The 16,385-nt window shown below is 38.8% G+C and overlaps 1 long non-coding RNA gene across 1 annotated transcript in view; it reads right to left on the reverse strand.

Annotated features, from left to right (window-relative positions):
- LOC109551895 (uncharacterized) overlaps positions 1 to 16,385 on the reverse strand; it is a 592,297-nt gene that overhangs the window by 242,243 nt on the left and 333,669 nt on the right. The gene's annotated exons all lie outside the window — the stretch shown is intronic.

Raw genomic sequence — 16,385 nt, forward strand, 5'->3', positions numbered from 1 at the left:
AATGTGTTATTAAAAAATATTTGGACTTCCATTCAACATTCTCTTTATGTTGAAGACAGAATTCCTTCTTCTTCCCCAACCCCTTAACCTGCCCCCAACTCCCATCCTGTTTCTGGCATTTACTCTCTTTTGAATAGAACTTAGCCCTGCCCCCTTGGCCTGATACACAGAACTCTGGAGAGTGGCTTAGAGTGCTGGCTTTGCCCCAGGATCAGGACAAAGAGAAGGAGTGCCAGGCTAGCTGGTTCAGGCCCTTCTGTGGTAGAGCTGAGAACCACAAAGATGGAGCACAGCTTCTTTCCCCCTGGGCTTTTCCACTTCTACACACAACATCCCAAGTGAGGGCTGAAGAGGCTGATCTCCTCTCCTTGTTTGTTTCTTCATCTGTACATTGAGGACCCACACAGGCACAGGCTTGCTGCGAAGCTTAACTGAGATAGCGAATATGAGAGGGTCCAGCACAACGCCTGACACAGCAAAGTGGCCCAAAAAGTGGGTGTTTTTTCATATATGTGTTCATTTATTCCTGGCCTTCTATCGGGAATGTCTGAATATATGACATATGCTCATATCTGAGCCCATGTACCTATGCAGCTGGCAGGGTAAAAAAAAAGAGGGACTCCTTTAGGAGACAGGGTTTCCTTATGGACTTAAGCTGTTTTGCCTTTATTGCTCTGCTCTAAACTGCACCCCCCACCCCTGGTGATTCCAAGTTCTCCATTATAATAACTCCAAGGTGCTCCCAGTTCTAAGGGGGTGTGTAAAAAGTACTCAAGTAGTCCACCTTAAATGTCTTTAAATGAAAACAAACCATAAAAACAAAAAACCTTTGTAGTCTTTGAGAGTATGAAATACATAAAAGATGTCACTGGTTTGTAAAATCTACTAATTACTTATTAGTTGCCATTTATTGATTACCTACTCTATGCCTGGAACTGGCACTTTATATACATTCTTTCAATTCATCTGCCTTATAACATGCGGGATAGAGAAATGGATACTAGAGAAATTGTGTAGCTGCCACGAGGTCCCTAACTACCCAGCAGGCCATTTCCTATGAAGCTGATGCAGCTTAGGCTTTAGCTCCTTCACTTGCAGGGGTCCCTGCGAAGGCCCTGTAAGAAGTCCTAGCATGTGTTCACATGGTCATGTTTTTACTAAATTTTCAAAAGTAAGATATTTTAACAGAAATCAGTTAAGATTGTTTTCTCTTTCTACTACAATTTCCTCACCATCACACTCTCCTTTGTGGCACTGGAGTGGCCGTAAACCTTTCTGGGAGATGGATAAGGGCAAGTTGAGGTAGGCTACATTTAATTTGGGTTTAGTAGCACCTCATGTTTGGTTAAGGTTTCACCAGCCCCCCAGTGTAGGAATTTGCCGTGTCAGCTCACCCAGCATCATGTCACAGGATGTAGGGCCAAAAGTTGTAACATAATATGAATCTGCCCTACAGCACCCAGCACTGGAAGTACACAGGTAACAGAGGAGAGACAAGGTTTAAAGTCTACAGACACAAAAGATAGACTATGGAAATGCTTCCAAATCTTACATTCACATATGGGAGGAGTTTAATACAGGTTTTCCCAAATTTGGGAATAACTCTACAAATCTAAATGACAATACCAATAATGACTTATGGAGGCAAAAGGCATTTTTTCTGAGCAATTATTTAAGAAGATTATAGCAACCATATTACAGGAAGGACTGAATTGCCTTTCTATTCTTACGATAGAAAATGATATTGCGAAACAACTGTCATATGAAGAAGTGACTAAAGAATTTGAAGCCAAAAATGTAGGAAAGAAATCATGCGGTGTATATAACTGTCAGGTAGTAAAAAATATATATGGTTATCTTTCTGAATATTGGAATGTTTTTGGTATTTGTTAGCTTTAAATTTTTAAAAAATGTATTATTATTTCTCTTTCAAAATAAAAATCCACGTTTGCTCTAATTTTAGTTTCATATTTTGTATTATCTTTCTTTTTTCCCCATCTTTATTGCTGTATAATTGACAAATAAAAATTGTATAATTTAAAGTATACAATTGATTTTTTTTTTTTTTTTTTTTTTTGACACACGGGCCTCTCACTGTTGTGGCCTCTCCCGTTGTGGAGCACAGGCTCCGGACGCGCAGGCTCAGCGGCCATGGCTCACGGGCCCAGCCGCTCCGTGACATGTGGGACCTTCCCAGACCGGGGCACGAACCCGTGTCCCCTGCATCGGCAGGCGGACTCTCAACCACTGCGCCACCAGGGAAGCCTGATGTTTTTATATATGTACACATTGTGAAATAATTGCCGAAACCAAGCTAATTAACATATCCATCACCTGACCTAGTTACCACTTTCTTTGTGTGTGCATGGTAAGAACAGTTAAGATCTACCCTCTTAGCAAATTTCAAGTATACGTTACAGTGTTGTTAACTGCATTCACGTTGCTGCATAATTGTCATATCTACCTGTTGAACTGACCCTTTTATCATTACATAATTACATTCTTTGTCTCTAGAGACAGTTTTTAACTTAATGTTTATTTTGTCTTATATAAATATAGCCTCCCTTGCTTTCTTTTTGGTTACCATTTGCATGGAATATCTTTTTCCATCCTTTCACTTTCAGCCTGAGGGTCTTTAAAACTAAAGTAAGTCTTGTAGACAGCATAACTCTGGCTCCTTTTTTTTTTTAGTCCATTCAGCCACTTTATACCTTTTGATTGAGTATAATCCATTGACATATAAATTATTGATAAGTGAGGACTTACTATTGCCATTTTGTTAATTGTTTTCTGTTTTGCAGCTGTTTTGTCCCTCTCTTCCTCTCTTGCCATCTTCCTTTTTTATTTGATTTTTTTTTTTTTTGGTAGTGATTTACTTTGATTCTTTTCTGTGTATCTTTTGTTGTAACTATTATAGGTTTTTATCTTTGTGGTTAGCTCCAGGCTTGCATAACATATCTTGTAGTTATAACTTTCTATTTTAAGTTGATAACAACTTAAGTTCAATTGCACTGCAGATGTTCACAGTGGTGGTGAGGTCCTGGGGTCCTCCTACTCTCTTTTTCCCCCATGTGGTAAGTCGCAGCCAAGGGGATCATTTTTGGTGCCAGGATCAGGGACAAAGGTATATGCACAGTCATGGCAGTGCCAGCATCTAGGACATGGGTGCCCACGCTGTGGCATCAGGACTTGGGGGAATGTGGTGAGGGAGGGAAGGGTGTGGCACCTCTGGCCCTAGAGGGATGCAGTGGCAGATCTTGCTTAGGGGGCATACAGTGGCATGGACTCCAAGCAGCTCTGTCAGCTGGGGTCAGCTGTAGTCCTTGGTGGTGAAGGCTGCTGGGGACCTTCTGGTTCCCTTTACCCCCTTAGGAGGAGTCTTTGGTCCAGGGGATCCCTCTTGGACCCAAGCTGTGCTGGGCTGGGGGATAGGATGATTCAGGTAAAATGCTTGCTGTGCTTTTCAATTCCGGCATCTTCAGTTTTTGTGCTCCACAAAACTCCATTTTGCTATAGTTTCTTTATTGTAATCTAGAGCTCTCCAGAGCTGTTTTCATCTGTGAGTAGTTATTAGGTTACTGTTTTGGTGGGGACATGAGACCTACTAGTTTGCCATCTTGCTAATGTCACTCCTTGTATTATTTTTCTTAAAGTGGAATTCTTAAATTGGATCAACCCCTGCAGCTAGTAAGTGGCAGAGCCAGATTCAAACCCAAGTCTGTCTGATTTCAAAGCTACTCCTTGCTATAGTTTTTTCCTTCTCATTCATTTATAGCTTAATTCTAATCCTCCCTGACCATCTCTTGCATGATCCTCTGCTCTCACCTTCCACTGAAACCCCTCCCCCATTGCCAGAGAACATTATTGGGTCACTCTTTCTACCTTCTCCCAAGAACGAGACAGTAATTTCTTGCTAACAATTCTATTTCCATGACAATTCTCTCCCCTGGAGGCAATCCCTTATGCCATTTATCAAAATTCTTAAAACAGGATAAGTTTGTTATTCCCTACTGCCATCCCCAGATATAGCTAACCTGCAAAACAACCTCCTACCTTGTCTCCCCGTGTCCTCTACAGCTACATTCCTTGGTAACTTTGGCATATTCCCCTGTTGGCGTCACAATTCCTTGACCGCCTCAATACATATGGCCTTCATCTCTACTCCATTTGAACCACTCACAGGCATGACGACATCCTGCAACTTGGCTTCCCTCAGAATAGCTCTGTATCCCAGATCTATGAAACTAAAATTTCCCTTCTCCCACTCCTAGGCTCTTTTTCTTCATTTATCCTAAAGCTACTAATTACTTTCCTCGAGCAAGGCAATAAGCTGGTTCATTTTGTTCCATAGTGGGTTCTTGCTGACTCAAATCTATTTACTGTTAAATCTACTTGGTATTTTTAAAAATCATCTATATTTGTCTACCTACGACATTTTCCAGAGAACCTTTTCTCAATCATTTTCTCCCTCATCAAATATTAGTCTATCGGTATTCACTTACTGAACAAAACTTTATCACATACTTCACAGGAAAGATTGAGGACACCTAGCCATATTATCTTCTCTCTCCTTCTCAACGGTTTGGCTTTATAAGCTCTTATTTGTCCCATCCATCTCAGAGTAAGAAATTCTTCAAGGCATCCCTTCAAGGATGGCCCCCAACCTTTCTCTTGTCATCTCACTCTTTCTGACACTTTGTTCCACCTTTTTTTAAAATTTCCTATTGTTCCTTCTCTCTGGATTATTCCTCTATGTCTAGAATGTGCTTTCTATCACTCACTTGAAATAACTAACCAACTTTCAGAGGCATCTTCTAGGATTGAAGGTGCATCCTGGACCTTAAGGGTGTCAATATTTCCCATCCTAATTAAAGATCAAGGAGGATACAAAGATGTTACGGGAGACTTCAACAACATTCCAGAGTGCAGAGGAATACAGGGACTGACACAGTCTTTAAAGTAACCTACATAATGCTAAGTAATAGAAATTTATCCAAAGTTGGGATGATTATCTCTACCAATTTTTATGTTTCAGGACATAGATCTGGGTCATCAGGAAACAGGGTGCTAAAGCTGTTGCAGAAATTCCTAGCTGAGGAAGATTATTGGCGATTGTCCTGGACCTCAGCCAAGGTACAAACCCCTTTGGGGAAGAAAGCAGCTGTAGGAATAGGAGCAGCACTATGCACAGGTGTCTCTGTCTTAGAAGAACACATTTATGCCTCCATATATCATTTTCAAAAGGTGAATAACTGGAAGGACATTTGAGATTCATCTAGTCCAGAGGTGAGTAATAACCTGTGAGTTCTATCCTGCTCATTGTTCATAAGCCTTCCTTGGCCCACACTGTGTTTTTTATAAAAAGTGTACCAACACATTAAAATCTAAAGAAATAACTTAAATGTCATGTTTCAGTCCTTAGGAAATACTGGGAGATTTGTCAGCCCAAACTTGAAATTTCAGCATGGCAATCCTTGGTTGGATCTGAGTAATGGCCACCCCTTTGGATGGGGTATATGCTCTTCAGTTTACCATCATCACTCTCATTCATCCAGGAGGCGTTGGCATCTGAGTTTCCAACTCACAGCTTAGTCCAATGTCCTAATATTAGAAATGATGAAACTGGGACCCAAGGAGTTTTCACGGTGACTCCAAGGTCACATAAGCTAGTCGGAGATACTGTTGCACTGATTGCAAGTGCTGTGGTCACATACAACATTGCTTCACAAAGCTGCTTTAGCCTAACATTCTTTTTAAATTGGGGTATAGTTGCTTTACAATGTTGTGTTAGTTTCTGCTGTACAACGAAGTGTATCAGCTATGTGTATACATATATCCCCTCCCTCTTGGACCTCCCTCCCACCCCACCCCCATCCCACCCATCTAGGTCACCACAGAGCACCGAGCTGAGCTCCCTGCGCTATACAGCAGGTTCCCACTAGCTATCTGTTTTACACATGGCAGTGCACATACATCAATCCCAATCTCCCAATTCATCTCCCCTCCCCCAACCATGTCCACACATCCGTTCTCTACATCTGTGTCTCTATTTCTACCCTGCAAATAGGTTCATCTGTACCATTTTTCTAGATTTCACATATATGTATTAATATACAGTATTTGTTTTTCTCTCTTTTTTTTAATTAATTTTTATTGGAGTATGGTTGCTTTACAATGTTGTGTTAGTCTTCACTGCACAACAAAATGAAACAGCCATACACATACAGATATCTCTCCCTTTTGGACTTCCCTCCCATTTAGGTTACCACAGTGCACTAGGTGAGTTCCCTGTGCTATACAGCATGTTCCCATCAGTTGTCCATTTTATACATAGTATCAATAATGTATATGTGTCAATCCCAGTCTCCCAATTCCTCCCACCCCACCCCTTTCCCCTTGGTATCCATACATTTGTTCTCTACTTGTTGTCTCTATTTGTTCTCTATTTGTTGTCTGTGTCACTATTTCTGCTTTCATACAAGATCATGTATATATACCATTTTTCTAGATTCCACATATATGTGTTATTATCTGATATTTGCTTTTCTCTTTCTGACTTACTTCACTCTCTATGACACTCTCTAGGTCCATCCACATCTCTACAAATGACCCAATTTCATTCCTTTTTATGGCTGAGTAATATTCCATTGTAAATAAGTACCACATCTTCTTTATCCATTCCTCTGTCAATGGGCATTTAGGTTGTTTCCATGTCCTGGCTATTGTATATAGTGCTGCAGTGAACATTGGGGTACATGTGTCTTTTTAAATGAAGACTTATTTTTAAACTAATTAATATATTTATTTTTGGCTGCATTGGGTCTTTGTTGCTGCATGTGAGCTTTCTCTAGCTGTGGAGAGTGGGGGCTACCCTTCGTTGTGGTGCACGGGCTTCTCACTGTGGTGGCTTCTCTTGTTGCAGATCATGGGCTTTAGGTGCACGGGCTGCAGCAGTTGTGGCACACAGACTCAGTAGTTGTGGCTTGTGGGCTCTAGAGTGCAGGCTCAGTAGTTGTGGGGCATGGCCTTAGTTGCTCCACGGCATGTGGGATCTTCCCAGACCAGGGCTTGAACCTGTGTCACTTGCATTGGCAGGCAGATTCTTAACCACTGTGCCACCATGGAAGTACCACATGTGTCTTTTTGAATTATGGTTTTCTCAGGGTATATGCCCAGTAGTGGGATTGCTGGGTCATATGGTAGTTCTATTTTTAGGTTTTTAAGGAACCTCCATACTGTTCTCCATAGTGGCTGTATCAATTTACTTTCCCACCAACAGTGCAAGAGGGTTCCCTTTTCTCCACACCCTCTCCAGCATTTACTGTCTGTAGGTTTTTTGATGATGGCCATTCTGACCAGTGTGAGGTGATACCTCATTGTATTATAGTTTTGATCTGCATTTCTCTAATAATTAGTGATGTTGAGCATCTTTTTCATGTGCCTCTTGGCCATCTGTATGTCTTCTTTGGAGAAATGTCTATTTAGGTCTTCTGCTCATTTTTTGATTGAGTTGTTTGTTTAGCAATCTACAGATTCAACACAATCCTTATCAAATTACCAATGGCATTTTTCACAGAATTAGAACAAAATTTTTTTCAATTTGTATGGAAATACAAAAGACCCTGAACAGCAAAAGCAATCTTGAGAAAGAAAAATGGAGCTAGAGAAATCAGGATCCCTGACTTCAGACTATACTACAAAGCTACAGTAATCAAGACAGTATGGTACTGGCACAAAAACAGAAATATAGATCAATGGAACAGGATAGAAAGCCCAGAGATAAACCCATGCATCTATGGTCACCTAATCTATGACAATGGAGGCAGGACTATACAATGGAGAAAGGACAGTCTCTTCAATAAGTGGTGCTGGGAAAACTGGAGAGCTACATGTAAAAGTATGAAATTAGAACACTCCTGAACACTATACACAAAAATAAACTCAAAATGGATTAGAGACCTAAATTTAAGACCAGACACTATAAAACTCTTAGAGGAAAAAATAGGCAGAACACTTTTTGACATAAATCACAGCAAGAACTTTTTGGACCCACCTCCTAGAGTAATGAAAATAAAAACAAAAATAAACAAATGGGACCTAATTAAACTTATAAGCTTTTGCACAGCAAAGAAAACAATAAATGAGACAAAAAGACAGCCCTCAGAATGGGAGAACATATTTGCAAATGAAGCAAATGACAAGGGATTAATCTCCAAAATATACAAACAGCGCATGCAGCTCAGTATCAAAAAATAGTCTAACATTTTTTGATGTGCAGAAGCAATAAGCCTTATCTTAACAGAGGTACAAAATTCAGGAAACATATTTTTCCATTATTAGCTTTCTACCAACTTTTCAGAATAAGGCAATTCATTTAGGAAGTCTTGTCACTGGGCAGATCAATAGCTCTGACCAACTTGATTATGTAATTTGCAATTGTGTTTCCATTATAAAACTCATTACCTAGTAAAGCAAGAATAGAAGAATCTTCACTTATCCTTCTTGGAATCTTTTCTCAAACTACATATTCTGAAGGTCAGAGTTCCTTACCAGCTTTATAGCAACGTTTTGGCTTTTGTTCAGGCAAGGAAAATGTAAGAGACCATAACACTGATTCTATAATTAATTCTTATATTAAATACCTGAATTGACATTTAGACAGCATTATGTATGCCATCCTGGGAATTCTTTATTTCCTTAGCATCTATATACATTTTATCTGTTGCTGCCATAAGAGGTAAAAAGAAGGGAGACTTCTCCATTCCAAATCAAGGCATAGGATGCATTCTTCCCTTCCCTTCCAGACACTTCCCTTCCTTTCTTCCATGCATTTCTTGTCCTTTCTTTTCTCTTCCTTTCCCTCTTTTCCTTTCTTTTTCTTCTCTTCCCTCCCCTTCCCTCTTTAATCATTTATTGGTTGCTCACTGCATACTAGTCATTGTATGGGAAAATTCGAGGTGAAAGGAGATTGATAAAGAGCAATATCAGGTAAATGAATGCATAAATGATTATACAGGAGTATAAGATACGAAGAGCAAACACTCTCAGTGCTCCACCCTGTTCTCTTAGATCCCTTACCATACATCAGCTTAATTTTCAAAGGCAACACTGGCATCTTTGTTGGTGCGCTGCCCTCAGGCTTCCAGAACACACTATGCTTATATGTACCACAAGCCAGAAGTGCCTGTACTGGTACAAGGGTGACTTGTAACCAATGGCTAGTCAGTGTAGAAATAAAAATACCCATCCCAGATTCCACTTTCTTGTCTGGGATAATTCTGAGTACTAAATTTTGAACAGTTTTTCAGAGTTTCCCTATGGGATAGTAATTATCATTTACCCATGACAAGAGTTGATTTAATAACATATCTATTAAAGGCTGCCTTCCCTTCCCTGATTGCTTCCTTCCTTATCTATACATGTTCTTTGCACCTCTCCAAAAACTGCTTGACTCAAATCCTGTCTCTTTGAGTCTGCTTTGGGAGGAACCCAGACTAAGATAGAGTAACTCATGACTCTTGTCTAATGGGGAACAGATCATTACAAGACCAAAGTCATATGAGAACTAGGAGAAAACAATTCTGTCTGGCAGAGTTAGATAAGATATCAATTTGAGGTGACATCTGAATTAGGTCTTAAAAAATAAGTAAGAATTTGCCAAGTGGAGGTGATGAGATTCAATAATACTAACAGCTATACACTTTACATCTGTTTTCTCTATTGATTCTTAGAAAAGTTTTATGGGTTAGGTGCTTACTAATATCCTATTTTTTACAAATGGAGAAACTGGGACTTGGAGAGATTAATCAATTTACATAAGGCTAGTCTGCCTGTAAATGGCAGAGCTAAGATTTAAACCCAGCACCATATGGTTCTAGGGTCATAGCTCTTCACAATACTATACCACACAGGAAGAAGAAAACAGACTTTCCAGGCAGGTAGATCTGAGCCTGAATCCTCCTTCATATTAGCTGTGTGTCCTTGACAGAAAATTAACTTCTAAATCTGTTTTCTCCACTGAAATTGGAGATAATTACTCTGAAGAAAGTTTTTATAAGGTCTAACTGAAATATAATATGTAAAGTATCCACTACAATGCTTGTCATAAGTAGGCTCTCAGTAAATAGAGCAGTAGTTGTTGTCATATGTCATATAATATGATTATTGTGGGCAGGTGAAACTGTTAATGTGAAAATTTTATGTGTATCTCTGAACACCAGCCCCTCTTACTTCATGATATAATAATTTACTGTGCCTAGAGTATAGTATTCATCGTAAAAAGTGGTAAGAAATGAGGTTACAATGGAACTTTAGGACCTTCTATTTAAAAGATATGTATGTCAAGTTAAGGTTGACTATCCTAAAGGAAGTCATAAGTAGTTTTTATGCAGGGATGAAGATGACATGTTTACACCTGCATTATGGGGTTAAGTAGGAATGTGGTTGACTTGTTCAGATGTGTGGGGTTTTTTTTTGGTGGGGTGAATAACCTGAAGTCACTAATAATGCTCGATTAGAGGATTGGGGGTCTGGGGGCAGAAAGAGCTTTCAGGAGACTTTTGGGATCTGCTGTAGGATTTTTCCCATTCTCATTGCTCTCCCTCATTTTCAAAGCACAATAAAATTATTAAGTGTGAGTGAATTCAAAGATTGTGTGTGTGTGTGTGTGTGTGTGTGTGTGTGAGGGAGAGAGAGAGAGAGGACAAAGTAGGTAAAGGGAGGAGACAGAAAGGTACCTTGAAACAGCAGCCTCCCTTCCTCAGTCAGTGCCACTCAAGTTTAATGCCCTCAGACTTGCTCTGGACACTGAAGATCAACACACTTGGGTTCCACAGTAGGGAACAGACCTTCCAGGTAATACCTCTCATTTGGCCCTCAGACTTCTATCCTTGAATCTTTCTGTGGACTGTGAATCTTTGGTCTAGTCCACTTGATTTCTAACATCGACTCAGTCGGTGGTCTCAGCTTGATCTGGAGAGTGTTCCCCTGAGCCTCAATTTGCTCAGCTGTAAATGGGCAATAACTTTCCTGCTCTCCCCATAGGATCAAATGCAACCTATCTGTATATATTGCAGATCTTGCTTAGTGAGACAAAATTGCTTTTCCACTCCAATCAAGGGAGTCTCCTTCCATTTAATAATTATTTGTGAGATGAGGTATTTGTTCACAAAAGCCAAATTACTATTCTGTCGAACCACTTCTTTACCTAAAAGTTGCAGTCTCTACCTTCCTATTTAATCTTGTGGCAGAAGCCGAAAAAGATCATAAAAATCATATAATTCAATTCCACCTTAATTTAACATTATTTTTTAACATGGGTTTTAGAAAACAAGTCATTCAATTTTGGCTCTTTTGGACCATGAATTTTCCAAATTGGTTACCTGTCCATATCCAGTTTTATTACTTTACTTTCTTAAAATGATTTTTTTCAATAATAATTGCTTCTTTTCACAGCCATAAGAAGTAGAACAGCAACTTTATCTGATTCATTTAGTTCTCCTTCAGTTTATATCATTCTGCATCTCTTTGAAATGCTGGATCCTGTCACCTCCAAAATGCTGAAGGAGATGAGTTCTTGGTCTTAGAGGTTTTGCTTGCACTATTCCATCTGGACCTCTCAAACCCTTTCTTTCTTTCAAAGCTCTGCCAAAAATTTTAGGAGAGATTAGCTGGGGAAAATATGGGAATCTCTGTGCTATCTTCACAACTTTTCCAATCATCTGAAACTACTCTAAAATTAAATTTTTTTTTCAAAAACAGGATGATTTCAATCTGAAAAATAACGTGTGTGGAATTTAGATGTGGAAGCTAGTCCTTCGTGTGTGTGTGTGTTTATGTGCACTTGTATGTTCTTGTGTGTGTGTGAGAGAGAGAGAGAACAAAGTAGGTAATAGGAGGCAGGAGGCTGGGCTTAGCTAGCCTAAAAAGGAATACTTTAAGGTAAAACTGGAAAGCACTCTAGTTAGTTTGACAGTAGTCCAAGTGGTCAGCATTTTCTCTAAGGAAATCGATATCTAACTATGGTAGCCAGCCTCCAAGATAGCCTCCAATGTTCCACATTTTCTGGTATTCACCCTCTTACATAAATTACTTTCCTATGAAATCAGGGCTGTCCCTATGTGACCAATAGAATATGGTGGAAATGGTGGTATGTGATTTCCCAGGCTAGCTCATAAACGCTGCCACATTCACCTTGGTTCCTTGGGTCTCATGCACTCCAGAGGAGGCTAGACACCATACCACGTGGAAGAGTCTTCTCAGAGAGAAACTGAAGCCCCCAGCCAAAAACTAGGACTAAGCTGCTAGTTACTCAAGTGAGCCTCATTGGATCTTCCACTTCCTTCAGATAACTGCAGCCCAATTTGATAGATGACTGCAACTGCATGAGAGACTCTAAGCAAGGATGGCCTAGTTGAGCTCTTCTTAACTTCTTGATCCACAGAAACCAGAGAAATAATAAATCATCATTGTTGTTTTAAGGTATTGTTTTGGGGTGATTTATATGATGCAAAAACTAAAACACTAATATTTATTGAGTACCTAATATGTGCCAGGAATTCTACCAGGTGCTTTTGCAAACATTATTTCTGTACCCAATTTTTGGCATGGATATATTTATGTTCATTTTACATATTTAAACAAATTCAAAGCCAGGATAATTTAGGGTGGGAGGAGGTAGGAGAGAAGAAAGGAAGTAGGATAAAGGAAGAAAAGCACAATTTGGATGAGAATCAGTAAAGAGCTTTGAAGCAAAAATGGATTTGTCATGAGAGGCAGCTGGGAACTCAGTGCCAAATAGTAATTTATTTAAGAGTCCAGCTCCATTTTGTGAACGTTAGAAACACTAAAACATAACACAAATGAATCTATATACAAAACACAAACAGACTCACAGACATAGAAAACAAACTTATAGTTACCAAAGAGGAAAGGGAGGGGGAGATAAATTAAGAGTATGGGATTAACAGATAAAAACTACTATACATAAAATACATAAAAAACAAGGATTTACTGTACAGCACAGGGAACTATATTCAACATCTTATAATAACCTATAAGGGAAAATAACCTGAAAAAATGTATATGTATATAGGCATTGTATACATGTAGCTGTATATATATATAGCTGAATCACTTTGCTGTACACCTGAAACTAACACAATATTGTAAATCAACTATAATTCAATTTTAAAAAGTAATAAAAAAAAAGAAGTGTTCTGTTGGCATATGTATGACTGGATTAAGTCAGAGAGAAAATATAGGTAATGGTGAATCAGTCAGTGCCTAAACTAGGATGGTGGCTACAAAAATACTTTGAACTGATAAATCTCTGTTCCTAAGAAAGTTATTTATCAAATTTAAGAGTTTGGACCTTCTTCAAAATTTCATTAAGAAGATCTTTTCTGCCTTTCCTACCAAGAATTCACATTAATGCTACTTGTAAACCTCCAGGGGGTTCATAAATATTCACATATACAAATAGAGTACTGATAGAGTTATATAACTGCATGCATGAGTCAACACCTTGGACTCTATTTCAATAATCTTCAATTTGTAAGGCAGAGAACAGTTTGTTTTCTCATCTGCACAGTAAGGTTTTAGAAGTATGATGGATTAAGTCCTAAGAAGAGAATCTTGGTTCGGAACCAGTAACAAAAGTGTTTCCAGTTTAAAAAAAGCAAAGCATAAGATTAAAGAATGAAAGTTTCTTACATTGGGAACTATACCATAACCTATAATTGTATCTCTGGATAGAACTTCTTTTTGACAGATTATCTTTCTTTAGTTAGTGAGTATCTGAGACATCAATTCATGTGGTCATGAAAGGACACCAAAGCACATTTTCACCATTTGGAGAACTGGCCATGTGCCCCCTTTTTTTTCTTTTTTTTAACATCTTTATTGGAGTATAATTGCTTTACAATCTTGTGTTAGTTGCTGCTGCATAACAAAGTGAATCAGCTATATGTATACATATATCTCCATATCTCCTTCCTCTTGCAACTCCCTCCCACCCTCCCTATCCCACCACTCTAGGTGGACACAAAGTACTGAGCTGACCTCCCTGGGCTATGGGACTGCTTCCCATTAGCTATCTATTTTACATTTGGTAGTGTATATATGTTCATGCCACACTCTCACTACATCCCAGCTTACCCTTCCCCCTCCCCGTGTCCTCAAGTTCATTCTCTACGTCTGCATCTTTATTCCTGTCCTGCCCCAAGGTTCTTCAGAACCTTTTTTTTTTTTTTTTTAGATTCCATATATATGTGTTAAGATATGGTATTTGTTTTTCTCTTTCTGACTTACTTCACTCTGTATGACAATCTCTAGGTCCATCCACCTCACTAGAAATAAGTCAATTCCATTTCTTTTTATGGCTCAGTAGTATCCCATTGTATATATGTGCCACATCTTCTTTGTCCATTCATCTCTCATGGACACTTAGGTTGCTTCCAAGTCCTGGCTACTGGAAATAGTGCTGCAATGAACGTTGTGGTACACGTCTCTTTTTGAATTACGGTTTTCTCAGGGTATATGCCCAGTAGTGGGATTGCTGGGTCATATGGTAATTCTATTTTTAGTTTTTTAAGGAACCTCCATACTGTTCTCCATAGTGGCTGTATCAATTTACTTTCCCACCAACAGTGCACGAGGGCTCCCTTTTCTCCACACCCTCTCCAGCATTTATTGTTTCTAGATTTTTAGATGATGGCCATTCTGACTGGTGTGAGGTGATACCTCATTGTAGTTTTGATTTGCATTTCTCTAACGATTAGTGATGTTGAACATTCTTTCATGTGTTTGTTGGCAGTCTGTATATCTTCTTTGGAGAAATGTCTATTTAGGTCTCCTGCCCATTTTTGGATTGGGTTGTTTTACTGATATTGAGCTGCTCGTATATTTTGGAGATTAATCCTTTGACAGTTGCTTCATTTGCAAATATTTTCTCCCATTCTGAGGGTTGTCTCTTCATCTTGTTTATGGTTTCCTTTAGTGTGGAAAAGCTTTTAAGTTTCATTAGGCCCCATTTGCTTACTTTTGTTTCTATTTCCATTTCTCTAGAAGGTGGGTCAAAAAGGATCTTGCTGTGATTTATATTGTAGAGTGTTCTGCCTATGTTTTCCTCTAAGAGTTTTATAGTGTCTGGCTTTACATTTAGGTCTTTAATCCATTTTGAGTTTATTTTTGTGTATGGTGTTAGGGAGTGTTCTAATTTCATTCTTTTAAATTTAGCTGTACAATTTTCACAGCACCACTTATGGAAGAGGCTGTCTTTTCTCCATTTTATATTCTTGCCTCCTTTATCAAAGATAAGGTGACCATATGTGCATGGGTTTATCTCTGGGCTTTCTATCCTGTTCCATTGATCTATATTTCTGTTTTTGTGCTAGTACCATAGTGTCTTGATTACTGTAGCTTTGTAGTATAGTCTGAAGTCAGGGGGCCTGATTCCTCCAGCTCCATTTTTCATTCTCAAGATTGCTTTGGCTATTCGGGGTCTTTTGTGTTTCCATACAAATTGTGAAATTTTTTGTTCTAGTTCCATAAAAAATGCCATTGGTAGTTTGATAGGGATTGCATTGAATCTGTAGATTGCTTTAGGTAGTATAGTCATTTTCACAATGTTGATTCTTCCAATCCAAGAAAATGGTATATCTCTCCATCTGTATCATTTTATCAGTGTCTTATAGTTTTCTGCATACAGGTCTTTTGCCTGCTTAGGTAGGTTTATTCCTAGGTATTTTTTTCTTTTTGTTGTGGTGGTAAATGGGAGTGTTTCCTTAATTTCTCTTTCAGATTTTTCATCATTAAGTGTGTAGAAACGCAAGAGATTTCAGTGCATTAATTTTGTCTCTTGCAACTTTACCAAATTCATTGATTAGTGCTAGTAGTTTTCTGGTGGCATGGTTAGGATTCTCTATGTATAGTATCATGTCATCTGCAAACAGTGACAGTTTTACTTCTTCTTTTCTGATTTGGATTCCTGTTATTTCTTTTTCTTCTCTGATTGCTGTGGCTAAAACTTCCAAAACTATGTTGAATATTAGTGGTGAGAGTGGGCAACCTTGTCTTGTTCCTGATCTTAGTGGAAATGGTTTCAGTTTTTCACCATGTTGGCTGTGGGTTTGTCATATGTGGCCTTTATTATGTTGAGGTAAGTTCCCTCTATGCCTACTTTCTGGAGGGTTTTTATCATCAGGGGGTGTTGAATTTTGTTGAAAGCTTTTTCTGCATGTATTCAGATGATCATATGGTTTTTATTCTTCAGTTTGTTAAAATGGTGTGTCACATTGATTGATTTGCATATATTGAAGAATCCTTGCATTCCTGGGATAAACCCCACTTGATGATGGTGTATGATCCTTTTAATGTGTTGCTGG

The sequence above is a fragment of the Tursiops truncatus genome, chromosome 4 (assembly GCF_011762595.2).
Source record: "Tursiops truncatus isolate mTurTru1 chromosome 4, mTurTru1.mat.Y, whole genome shotgun sequence".
Taxonomy (NCBI): domain Eukaryota; kingdom Metazoa; phylum Chordata; class Mammalia; order Artiodactyla; family Delphinidae; genus Tursiops; species Tursiops truncatus.